The 11,752-nt window shown below is 54.8% G+C and overlaps 10 non-coding genes across 10 annotated transcripts; all 10 read right to left on the reverse strand.

Annotated features, from left to right (window-relative positions):
• Positions 1 to 999: 999 nt before the first annotated feature.
• Positions 1,000 to 1,072, reverse strand: trnak-uuu (transfer RNA lysine (anticodon UUU)). Its single transcript has one exon. It is a non-coding gene; the product is annotated as a tRNA-Lys (tRNA).
• A 1,076-nt stretch (positions 1,073 to 2,148) lies between these two features.
• trnak-uuu (transfer RNA lysine (anticodon UUU)) lies at positions 2,149 to 2,221 on the reverse strand. Its single transcript has one exon. It is a non-coding gene; the product is annotated as a tRNA-Lys (tRNA).
• A 1,077-nt stretch (positions 2,222 to 3,298) lies between these two features.
• On the reverse strand, positions 3,299 to 3,371 carry trnak-uuu (transfer RNA lysine (anticodon UUU)). Its single transcript has one exon. It is a non-coding gene; the product is annotated as a tRNA-Lys (tRNA).
• A 1,076-nt stretch (positions 3,372 to 4,447) lies between these two features.
• Positions 4,448 to 4,520, reverse strand: trnak-uuu (transfer RNA lysine (anticodon UUU)). The gene has a single exon. It is a non-coding gene; the product is annotated as a tRNA-Lys (tRNA).
• A 1,077-nt stretch (positions 4,521 to 5,597) lies between these two features.
• trnak-uuu (transfer RNA lysine (anticodon UUU)) lies at positions 5,598 to 5,670 on the reverse strand. The gene has a single exon. It is a non-coding gene; the product is annotated as a tRNA-Lys (tRNA).
• Positions 5,671 to 6,767: 1,097 nt separating this feature from the next.
• On the reverse strand, positions 6,768 to 6,840 carry trnak-uuu (transfer RNA lysine (anticodon UUU)). The gene has a single exon. It is a non-coding gene; the product is annotated as a tRNA-Lys (tRNA).
• A 963-nt stretch (positions 6,841 to 7,803) lies between these two features.
• trnak-uuu (transfer RNA lysine (anticodon UUU)) lies at positions 7,804 to 7,876 on the reverse strand. Its single transcript has one exon. It is a non-coding gene; the product is annotated as a tRNA-Lys (tRNA).
• A 1,075-nt stretch (positions 7,877 to 8,951) lies between these two features.
• On the reverse strand, positions 8,952 to 9,024 carry trnak-uuu (transfer RNA lysine (anticodon UUU)). Its single transcript has one exon. It is a non-coding gene; the product is annotated as a tRNA-Lys (tRNA).
• A 1,076-nt stretch (positions 9,025 to 10,100) lies between these two features.
• Positions 10,101 to 10,173, reverse strand: trnak-uuu (transfer RNA lysine (anticodon UUU)). Its single transcript has one exon. It is a non-coding gene; the product is annotated as a tRNA-Lys (tRNA).
• A 1,077-nt stretch (positions 10,174 to 11,250) lies between these two features.
• trnak-uuu (transfer RNA lysine (anticodon UUU)) lies at positions 11,251 to 11,323 on the reverse strand. Its single transcript has one exon. It is a non-coding gene; the product is annotated as a tRNA-Lys (tRNA).
• Positions 11,324 to 11,752: the final 429 nt, after the last annotated feature.

Below are 11,752 nucleotides of genomic sequence, written 5' to 3' on the forward strand. Positions count from 1 at the left end.
CAATTCAGTGGGAAAGACTGGCAGCCCCGGCTGTGCAGGGCCGATTCCAAGCCGCCATCTCTCTTCATCACCCCCACTCCATTGTCGCACCGTCCTCTCTCTACTGTAACAACCCTCCTCAACACACACCTCTGGCACCGTCCAAGCCATCAGCAAGCTTACAACACAGCACCGCCAAAGTAAGAACGGTGCTCATGAGGCAGCCTCGTCATCATCCCTCCAACACCACGCACAGTCCCTACCCCCAGCATCCACTCTCTGCTCGACACAATCCACCCCACCACAAGCCGCAGACACCGACACTCCCACACGCACTGCCACATCACCATCAGCTCCAAAACAAGGAAGATGCGCATGAAGGTTCCGTTTGATGTGTCGGAGTTGATGTAGAAAAAAGGCAGACCATCGATGAGAGCTGTCTCCATAAATCGAAACTTCAGCATGTGCAAATATAATCAGGATTTCACTGCTGCCTCCCAGCGCCACGGACCCATGTCGGATTCGAACTTCGGTCGACTCCCTGCGTGGAGTTTGCCCATTCTCCCCGTGTCTGCGTGGATTTCGTCCGACGGATCCGCTTTCCTCCCACAGACCAAAAGTGTGCAGCTCCGGTGTTCTGGCCATGCTAAATTGCCCATTGTTTTCAGGGATGTGTAGTTTCGGTGCATTTGTTCGGGGTAAATGCATAGTCATGCGGTAAGGGTTTGGCTGCCTGGGGGATGCTCTTGGGAGAGTCGGTCGCCTGTTTCCACAGTCGAGGGATTCTATGCTAATTTCTGATTTCGCAAATTTGGAGGATCTGAAAGAGATCAATTCAAACAGAAGTCACGCGTTGCGGGAGAAACACCGCGAGTTTGGCAGCACCTGCGACAGTTCGGAAATGCAGGCAAAACGGGCCTGTGCTTGCTTCCGCCACCGCCAGAACGGGAGGGCCATTGAGTCTGATTTGCTCGCACCGCCTTCTCTGTTGTTCCGTGGCAGTGCAATTTAAAAGCGACCCGCCCGAGCAGGGACTTGAACCCTGGACCCTCAGATTAAAAGTCTGATGCTCTACCGACTGAGCTACCCGGGCTCCTGGCCGGCTCCGGCCTGAGCCGGGTAAGACGTTCACGCTTCACACTGTCGCGCAGCCATTCTGACACAATCCACACAATTCAGTGGGAAAGACTGGCAGCCCCGGCTGTGCAGGGCCGATTCCAAGCCGCCATCTCTCTTCATCACCCCCACTCCATTGTCGCACCGTCCTCTCTCTACTGTAACAACCCTCCTCAACACACACCTCTGGCACCGTCCAAGCCATCAGCAAGCTTACAACACAGCACCGCCAAAGTAAGAACGGTGCTCATGAGGCAGCCTCGTCATCATCCCTCCAACACCACGCACAGTCCCTACCCCCAGCATCCACTCTCTGCTCGACACAATCCACCCCACCACAAGCCGCAGACACCGACACTCCCACACGCACTGCCACATCACCATCAGCTCCAAAACAAGGAAGATGCGCATGAAGGTTCCGTTTGATGTGTCGGAGTTGATGTAGAAAAAAGGCAGACCATCGATGAGAGCTGTCTCCATAAATCGAAACTTCAGCATGTGCAAATATAATCAGGATTTCACTGCTGCCTCCCAGCGCCACGGACCCATGTCGGATTCGAACTTCGGTCGACTCCCTGCGTGGAGTTTGCCCATTCTCCCCGTGTCTGCGTGGATTTCGTCCGACGGATCCGCTTTCCTCCCACAGACCAAAAGTGTGCAGCTCCGGTGTTCTGGCCATGCTAAATTGCCCATTGTTTTCAGGGATGTGTAGTTTCGGTGCATTTGTTCGGGGTAAATGCATAGTCATGCGGTAAGGGTTTGGCTGCCTGGGGGATGCTCTTGGGAGAGTCGGTCGCCTGTTTCCACAGTCGAGGGATTCTATGCTAATTTCTGATTTCGCAATTTGGAGGATCTGAAAGAGATCAATTCAAACAGAAGTCACGCGTTGCGGGAGAAACACCGCGAGTTTGGCAGCACCTGCGACAGTTCGGAAATGCAGGCAAAACGGGCCTGTGCTTGCTTCCGCCACCGCCAGAACGGGAGGGCCATTGAGTCTGATTTGCTCGCACCGCCTTCTCTGTTGTTCCGTGGCAGTGCAATTTAAAAGCGACCCGCCCGAGCAGGGACTTGAACCCTGGACCCTCAGATTAAAAGTCTGATGCTCTACCGACTGAGCTACCCGGGCTCCTGGCCGGCTCCGGCCTGAGCCGGGTAAGACGTTCACGCTTCACACTGTCGCGCAGCCATTCTGACACAATCCACACAATTCAGTGGGAAAGACTGGCAGCCCCGGCTGTGCAGGGCCGATTCCAAGCCGCCATCTCTCTTCATCACCCCCACTCCATTGTCGCACCGTCCTCTCTCTACTGTAACAACCCTCCTCAACACACACCTCTGGCACCGTCCAAGCCATCAGCAAGCTTACAACACAGCACCGCCAAAGTAAGAACGGTGCTCATGAGGCAGCCTCGTCATCATCCCTCCAACACCACGCACAGTCCCTACCCCCAGCATCCACTCTCTGCTCGACACAATCCACCCCACCACAAGCCGCAGACACCGACACTCCCACACGCACTGCCACATCACCATCAGCTCCAAAACAAGGAAGATGCGCATGAAGGTTCCGTTTGATGTGTCGGAGTTGATGTAGAAAAAAGGCAGACCATCGATGAGAGCTGTCTCCATAAATCGAAACTTCAGCATGTGCAAATATAATCAGGATTTCACTGCTGCCTCCCAGCGCCACGGACCCATGTCGGATTCGAACTTCGGTCGACTCCCTGCGTGGAGTTTGCCCATTCTCCCCGTGTCTGCGTGGATTTCGTCCGACGGATCCGCTTTCCTCCCACAGACCAAAAGTGTGCAGCTCCGGTGTTCTGGCCATGCTAAATTGCCCATTGTTTTCAGGGATGTGTAGTTTCGGTGCATTTGTTCGGGGTAAATGCATAGTCATGCGGTAAGGGTTTGGCTGCCTGGGGGATGCTCTTGGGAGAGTCGGTCGCCTGTTTCCACAGTCGAGGGATTCTATGCTAATTTCTGATTTCGCAAATTTGGAGGATCTGAAAGAGATCAATTCAAACAGAAGTCACGCGTTGCGGGAGAAACACCGCGAGTTTGGCAGCACCTGCGACAGTTCGGAAATGCAGGCAAAACGGGCCTGTGCTTGCTTCCGCCACCGCCAGAACGGGAGGGCCATTGAGTCTGATTTGCTCGCACCGCCTTCTCTGTTGTTCCGTGGCAGTGCAATTTAAAAGCGACCCGCCCGAGCAGGGACTTGAACCCTGGACCCTCAGATTAAAAGTCTGATGCTCTACCGACTGAGCTACCCGGGCTCCTGGCCGGCCCCGGCCTGAGCCGGGTAAGACGTTCACGCTTCACACTGTCGCGCAGCCATTCTGACACAATCCACACAATTCAGTGGGAAAGACTGGCAGCCCCGGCTGTGCAGGGCCGATTCCAAGCCGCCATCTCTCTTCATCACCCCCACTCCATTGTCGCACCGTCCTCTCTCTACTGTAACAACCCTCCTCAACACACACCTCTGGCACCGTCCAAGCCATCAGCAAGCTTACAACACAGCACCGCCAAAGTAAGAACGGTGCTCATGAGGCAGCCTCGTCATCATCCCTCCAACACCACGCACAGTCCCTACCCCCAGCATCCACTCTCTGCTCGACACAATCCACCCCACCACAAGCCGCAGACACCGACACTCCCACACGCACTGCCACATCACCATCAGCTCCAAAACAAGGAAGATGCGCATGAAGGTTCCGTTTGATGTGTCGGAGTTGATGTAGAAAAAAGGCAGACCATCGATGAGAGCTGTCTCCATAAATCGAAACTTCAGCATGTGCAAATATAATCAGGATTTCACTGCTGCCTCCCAGCGCCACGGACCCATGTCGGATTCGAACTTCGGTCGACTCCCTGCGTGGAGTTTGCCCATTCTCCCCGTGTCTGCGTGGATTTCGTCCGACGGATCCGCTTTCCTCCCACAGACCAAAAGTGTGCAGCTCCGGTGTTCTGGCCATGCTAAATTGCCCATTGTTTTCAGGGATGTGTAGTTTCGGTGCATTTGTTCGGGGTAAATGCATAGTCATGCGGTAAGGGTTTGGCTGCCTGGGGGATGCTCTTGGGAGAGTCGGTCGCCTGTTTCCACAGTCGAGGGATTCTATGCTAATTTCTGATTTCGCAAATTTGGAGGATCTGAAAGAGATCAATTCAAACAGAAGTCACGCGTTGCGGAGAAACACCGCGAGTTTGGCAGCACCTGCGACAGTTCGGAAATGCAGGCAAAACGGGCCTGTGCTTGCTTCCGCCACCGCCAGAACGGGAGGGCCATTGAGTCTGATTTGCTCGCACCGCCTTCTCTGTTGTTCCGTGGCAGTGCAATTTAAAAGCGACCCGCCCGAGCAGGGACTTGAACCCTGGACCCTCAGATTAAAAGTCTGATGATCTACCGACTGAGCTACCCGGGCTCCTAGACGGCCCCGGCCTGAGCCGGGTAAGACGTTCACGCTTCACACTGTCGCGCAGCCATTCTGACACAATCCACACAATTCAGTGGGAAAGACTGGCAGCCCCGGCTGTGCAGGGCCGATTCCAAGCCGCCATCTCTCTTCATCACCCCCACTCCATTGTCGCACCGTCCTCTCTCTACTGTAACAACCCTCCTCAACACACACCTCTGGCACCGTCCAAGCCATCAGCAAGCTTACAACACAGCACCGCCAAAGTAAGAACGGTGCTCATGAGGCAGCCTCGTCATCATCCCTCCAACACCACGCACAGTCCCTACCCCCAGCATCCACTCTCTGCTCGACACAATCCACCCCACCACAAGCCGCAGACACCGACACTCCCACACGCACTGCCACATCACCATCAGCTCCAAAACAAGGAAGATGCGCATGAAGGTTCCGTTTGATGTGTCGGAGTTGATGTAGAAAAAAGGCAGACCATCGATGAGAGCTGTCTCCATAAATCGAAACTTCAGCATGTGCAAATATAATCAGGATTTCACTGCTGCCTCCCAGCGCCACGGACCCATGTCGGATTCGAACTTCGGTCGACTCCCTGCGTGGAGTTTGCCCATTCTCCCCGTGTCTGCGTGGATTTCGTCCGACGGATCCGCTTTCCTCCCACAGACCAAAAGTGTGCAGCTCCGGTGTTCTGGCCATGCTAAATTGCCCATTGTTTTCAGGGATGTGTAGTTTCGGTGCATTTGTTCGGGGTAAATGCATAGTCATGCGGTAAGGGTTTGGCTGCCTGGGGGATGCTCTTGGGAGAGTCGGTCGCCTGTTTCCACAGTCGAGGGATTCTATGCTAATTTCTGATTTCGCAAATTTGGAGGATCTGAAAGAGATCAATTCAAACAGAAGTCACGCGTTGCGGGAGAAACACCGCGAGTTTGGCAGCACCTGCGACAGTTCGGAAATGCAGGCAAAACGGGCCTGTGCTTGCTTCCGCCACCGCCAGAACGGGAGGGCCATTGAGTCTGATTTGCTCGCACCGCCTTCTCTGTTGTTCCGTGGCAGTGCAATTTAAAAGCGACCCGCCCGAGCAGGGACTTGAACCCTGGACCCTCAGATTAAAAGTCTGATGCTCTACCGACTGAGCTACCCGGGCTCCTGGCCGGCTCCGGCCTGAGCCGGGTAAGACGTTCACGCTTCACACTGTCGCGCAGCCATTCTGACACAATCCACACAATTCAGTGGGAAAGACTGGCAGCCCCGGCTGTGCAGGGCCGATTCCAAGCCGCCATCTCTCTTCATCACCCCCACTCCATTGTCGCACCGTCCTCTCTCTACTGTAACAACCCTCCTCAACACACACCTCTGGCACCGTCCAAGCCATCAGCAAGCTTACAACACAGCACCGCCAAAGTAAGAACGGTGCTCATGAGGCAGCCTCGTCATCATCCCTCCAACACCACGCACAGTCCCTACCCCCAGCATCCACTCTCTGCTCGACACAATCCACCCCACCACAAGCCGCAGACACCGACACTCCCACACGCACTGCCACATCACCATCAGCTCCAAAACAAGGAAGATGCGCATGAAGGTTCCGTTTGATGTGTCGGAGTTGATGTAGAAAAAAGGCAGACCATCGATGAGAGCTGTCTCCATAAATCGAAACTTCAGCATGTGCAAATATAATCAGGATTTCACTGCTGCCTCCCAGCGCCACGGACCCATGTCGGATTCGAACTTCGGTCGACTCCCTGCGTGGAGTTTGCCCATTCTCCCCGTGTCTGCGTGGATTTCGTCCGACGGATCCGCTTTCCTCCCACAGACCAAAAGTGTGCAGCTCCGGTGTTCTGGCCATGCTAAATTGCCCATTGTTTTCAGGGATGTGTAGTTTCGGTGCATTTGTTCGGGGTAAATGCATAGTCATGCGGTAAGGGTTTGGCTGCCTGGGGGATGCTCTTGGGAGAGTCGGTCGCCTGTTTCCACAGTCGGTCGCCTGTTTCCACAGTCGAGGGATTCTATGCTAATTTCTGATTTCGCAAATTTGGAGGATCTGAAAGAGATCAATTCAAACAGAAGTCACGCGTTGCGGGAGAAACACCGCGAGTTTGGCAGCACCTGCGACAGTTCGGAAATGCAGGCAAAACGGGCCTGTGCTTGCTTCCGCCACCGCCAGAACGGGAGGGCCATTGAGTCTGATTTGCTCGCACCGCCTTCTCTGTTGTTCCGTGGCAGTGCAATTTAAAAGCGACCCGCCCGAGCAGGGACTTGAACCCTGGACCCTCAGATTAAAAGTCTGATGCTCTGCCGACTGAGCTACCCGGGCTCCTGGCCGGCTCCGGCCTGAGCCGGGTAAGACGTTCACGCTTCACACTGTCGCGCAGCCATTCTGACACAATCCACACAATTCAGTGGGAAAGACTGGCAGCGTCCAAGCCATCAGCAAGCTTACAACACAGCACCGCCAAAGTAAGAACGGTGCTCATGAGGCAGCCTCGTCATCATCCCTCCAACACCACGCACAGTCCCTACCCCCAGCATCCACTCTCTGCTCGACACAATCCACCCCACCACAAGCCGCAGACACCGACACTCCCACACGCACTGCCACATCACCATCAGCTCCAAAACAAGGAAGATGCGCATGAAGGTTCCGTTTGATGTGTCGGAGTTGATGTAGAAAAAAGGCAGACCATCGATGAGAGCTGTCTCCATAAATCGAAACTTCAGCATGTGCAAATATAATCAGGATTTCACTGCTGCCTCCCAGCGCCACGGACCCATGTCGGATTCGAACTTCGGTCGACTCCCTGCGTGGAGTTTGCCCATTCTCCCCGTGTCTGCGTGGATTTCGTCCGACGGATCCGCTTTCCTCCCACAGACCAAAAGTGTGCAGCTCCGGTGTTCTGGCCATGCTAAATTGCCCATTGTTTTCAGGGATGTGTAGTTTCGGTGCATTTGTTCGGGGTAAATGCATAGTCATGCGGTAAGGGTTTGGCTGCCTGGGGGATGCTCTTGGGAGAGTCGGTCGCCTGTTTCCACAGTCGAGGGATTCTATGCTAATTTCTGATTTCGCAAATTTGGAGGATCTGAAAGAGATCAATTCAAACAGAAGTCACGCGTTGCGGGAGAAACACCGCGAGTTTGGCAGCACCTGCGACAGTTCGGAAATGCAGGCAAAACGGGCCTGTGCTTGCTTCCGCCACCGCCAGAACGGGAGCGCCATTGAGTCTGATTTGCTCGCACCGCCTTCTCTGTTGTTCCGTGGCAGTGCAATTTAAAAGCGACCCGCCCGAGCAGGGACTTGAACCCTGGACCCTCAGATTAAAAGTCTGATGCTCTACCGACTGAGCTACCCGGGCTCCTGGCCGGCCCGGCCTGAGCCGGGTAAGACGTTCACGCTTCACACTGTCGCGCAGCCATTCTGACACAATCCACACAATTCAGTGGGAAAGACTGGCAGCCCCGGCTGTGCAGGGCCGATTCCAAGCCGCCATCTCTCTTCATCACCCCCACTCCATTGTCGCACCGTCCTCTCTCTACTGTAACAACCCTCCTCAACACACACCTCTGGCACCGTCCAAGCCATCAGCAAGCTTACAACACAGCACCGCCAAAGTAAGAACGGTGCTCATGAGGCAGCCTCGTCATCATCCCTCCAACACCACGCACAGTCCCTACCCCCAGCATCCACTCTCTGCTCGACACAATCCACCCCACCACAAGCCGCAGACACCGACACTCCCACACGCACTGCCACATCACCATCAGCTCCAAAACAAGGAAGATGCGCATGAAGGTTCCGTTTGATGTGTCGGAGTTGATGTAGAAAAAAGGCAGACCATCGATGAGAGCTGTCTCCATAAATCGAAACTTCAGCATGTGCAAATATAATCAGGATTTCACTGCTGCCTCCCAGCGCCACGGACCCATGTCGGATTCGAACTTCGGTCGACTCCCTGCGTGGAGTTTGCCCATTCTCCCCGTGTCTGCGTGGATTTCGTCCGACGGATCCGCTTTCCTCCCACAGACCAAAAGTGTGCAGGTCCGGTGTTCTGGCCATGCTAAATTGCCCATTGTTTTCAGGGATGTGTAGTTTCGGTGCATTTGTTCGGGGTAAATGCATAGTCATGCGGTAAGGGTTTGGCTGCCTGGGGGATGCTCTTGGGAGAGTCGGTCGCCTGTTTCCACAGTCGAGGGATTCTATGCTAATTTCTGATTTCGCAAATTTGGAGGATCTGAAAGAGATCAATTCAAACAGAAGTCACGCGTTGCGGAGAAACACCGCGAGTTTGGCAGCACCTGCGACAGTTCGGAAATGCAGGCAAAACGGGCCTGTGCTTGCTTCCGCCACCGCCAGAACGGGAGGGCCATTGAGTCTGATTTGCTCGCACCGCCTTCTCTGTTGTTCCGTGGCAGTGCAATTTAAAAGCGACCCGCCCGAGCAGGGACTTGAACCCTGGACCCTCAGATTAAAAGTCTGATGCTCTACCGACTGAGCTACCCGGGCTCCTGGCCGGCCCCGGCCTGAGCCGGGTAAGACGTTCACGCTTCACACTGTCGCGCAGCCATTCTGACACAATCCACACAATTCAGTGGGAAAGACTGGCAGCCCCGGCTGTGCAGGGCCGATTCCAAGCCGCCATCTCTCTTCATCACCCCCACTCCATTGTCGCACCGTCCTCTCTCTACTGTAACAACCCTCCTCAACACACACCTCTGGCACCGTCCAAGCCATCAGCAAGCTTACAACACAGCACCGCCAAAGTAAGAACGGTGCTCATGAGGCAGCCTCGTCATCATCCCTCCAACACCACGCACAGTCCCTACCCCCAGCATCCACTCTCTGCTCGACACAATCCACCCCACCACAAGCCGCAGACACCGACACTCCCACACGCACTGCCACATCACCATCAGCTCCAAAACAAGGAAGATGCGCATGAAGGTTCCGTTTGATGTGTCGGAGTTGATGTAGAAAAAAGGCAGACCATCGATGAGAGCTGTCTCCATAAATCGAAACTTCAGCATGTGCAAATATAATCAGGATTTCACTGCTGCCTCCCAGCGCCACGGACCCATGTCGGATTCGAACTTCGGTCGACTCCCTGCGTGGAGTTTGCCCATTCTCCCCGTGTCTGCGTGGATTTCGTCCGACGGATCCGCTTTCCTCCCACAGACCAAAAGTGTGCAGCTCCGGTGTTCTGGCCATGCTAAATTGCCCATTGTTTTCAGGGATGTGTAGTTTCGGTGCATTTGTTCGGGGTAAATGCATAGTCATGCGGTAAGGGTTTGGCTGCCTGGGGGATGCTCTTGGGAGAGTCGGTCGCCTGTTTCCACAGTCGAGGGATTCTATGCTAATTTCTGATTTCGCAAATTTGGAGGATCTGAAAGAGATCAATTCAAACAGAAGTCACGCGTTGCGGAGAAACACCGCGAGTTTGGCAGCACCTGCGACAGTTCGGAAATGCAGGCAAAACGGGCCTGTGCTTGCTTCCGCCACCGCCAGAACGGGAGGGCCATTGAGTCTGATTTGCTCGCACCGCCTTCTCTGTTGTTCCGTGGCAGTGCAATTTAAAAGCGACCCGCCCGAGCAGGGACTTGAACCCTGGACCCTCAGATTAAAAGTCTGATGCTCTACCGACTGAGCTACCCGGGCTCCTGGCCGGCCCCGGCCTGAGCCGGGTAAGACGTTCACGCTTCACACTGTCGCGCAGCCATTCTGACACAATCCACACAATTCAGTGGGAAAGACTGGCAGCCCCGGCTGTGCAGGGCCGATTCCAAGCCGCCATCTCTCTTCATCACCCCCACTCCATTGTCGCACCGTCCTCTCTCTACTGTAACAACCCTCCTCAACACACACCTCTGGCACCGTCCAAGCCATCAGCAAGCTTACAACACAGCACCGCCAAAGTAAGAACGGTGCTCATGAGGCAGCCTCGTCATCATCCCTCCAACACCACGCACAGTCCCTACCCCCAGCATCCACTCTCTGCTCGACACAATCCACCCCACCACAAGCCGCAGACACCGACACTCCCACACGCACTGCCACATCACCATCAGCTCCAAAACAAGGAAGATGCGCATGAAGGTTCCGTTTGATGTGTCGGAGTTGATGTAGAAAAAAGGCAGACCATCGATGAGAGCTGTCTCCATAAATCGAAACTTCAGCATGTGCAAATATAATCAGGATTTCACTGCTGCCTCCCAGCGCCACGGACCCATGTCGGATTCGAACTTCGGTCGACTCCCTGCGTGGAGTTTGCCCATTCTCCCCGTGTCTGCGTGGATTTCGTCCGACGGATCCGCTTTCCTCCCACAGACCAAAAGTGTGCAGCTCCGGTGTTCTGGCCATGCTAAATTGCCCATTGTTTTCAGGGATGTGTAGTTTCGGTGCATTTGTTCGGGGTAAATGCATAGTCATGCGGTAAGGGTTTGGCTGCCTGGGGGATGCTCTTGGGAGAGTCGGTCGCCTGTTTCCACAGTCGAGGGATTCTATGCTAATTTCTGATTTCGCAAATTTGGAGGATCTGAAAGAGATCAATTCAAACAGAAGTCACGCGTTGCGGGAGAAACACCGCGAGTTTGGCAGCACCTGCGACAGTTCGGAAATGCAGGCAAAACGGGCCTGTGCTTGCTTCCGCCACCGCCAGAACGGGAGGGCCATTGAGTCTGATTTGCTCGCACCGCCTTCTCTGTTGTTCCGTGGCAGTGCAATTTAAAAGCGACCCGCCCGAGCAGGGACTTGAACCCTGGACCCTCAGATTAAAAGTCTGATGCTCTACCGACTGAGCTACCCGGGCTCCTGGCCGGCCCCGGCCTGAGCCGGGTAAGACGTTCACGCTTCACACTGTCGCGCAGCCATTCTGACACAATCCACACAATTCAGTGGGAAAGACTGGCAGCCCCGGCTGTGCAGGGCCGATTCCAAGCCGCCATCTCTCTTCATCACCCCCACTCCATTGTCGCACCGTCCTCTCTCTACTGTAACAACCCTCCTCAACACACACCTCTGGCACCGTCCAAGCCATCAGCAAGCTTACAACACAGCACCGCCAAAGTAAGAACGGTGCTCATGAGGCAGCCTCGTCATCATCCCTCCAACACCACGCACAGTCCCTACCCCCAGCATCCACTCTCTGCTCGACACAATCCACCCCACCACAAGCCGCAGACACCGACACTCCCACACGCACTGCCACATCACCATCAGCTCCAAAACAAGGAAGATG

Source organism: Hemiscyllium ocellatum, unplaced genomic scaffold (genome assembly GCF_020745735.1).
Source record: "Hemiscyllium ocellatum isolate sHemOce1 unplaced genomic scaffold, sHemOce1.pat.X.cur. scaffold_2078_pat_ctg1, whole genome shotgun sequence".
Taxonomy (NCBI): Eukaryota; Metazoa; Chordata; class Chondrichthyes; order Orectolobiformes; family Hemiscylliidae; genus Hemiscyllium; species Hemiscyllium ocellatum.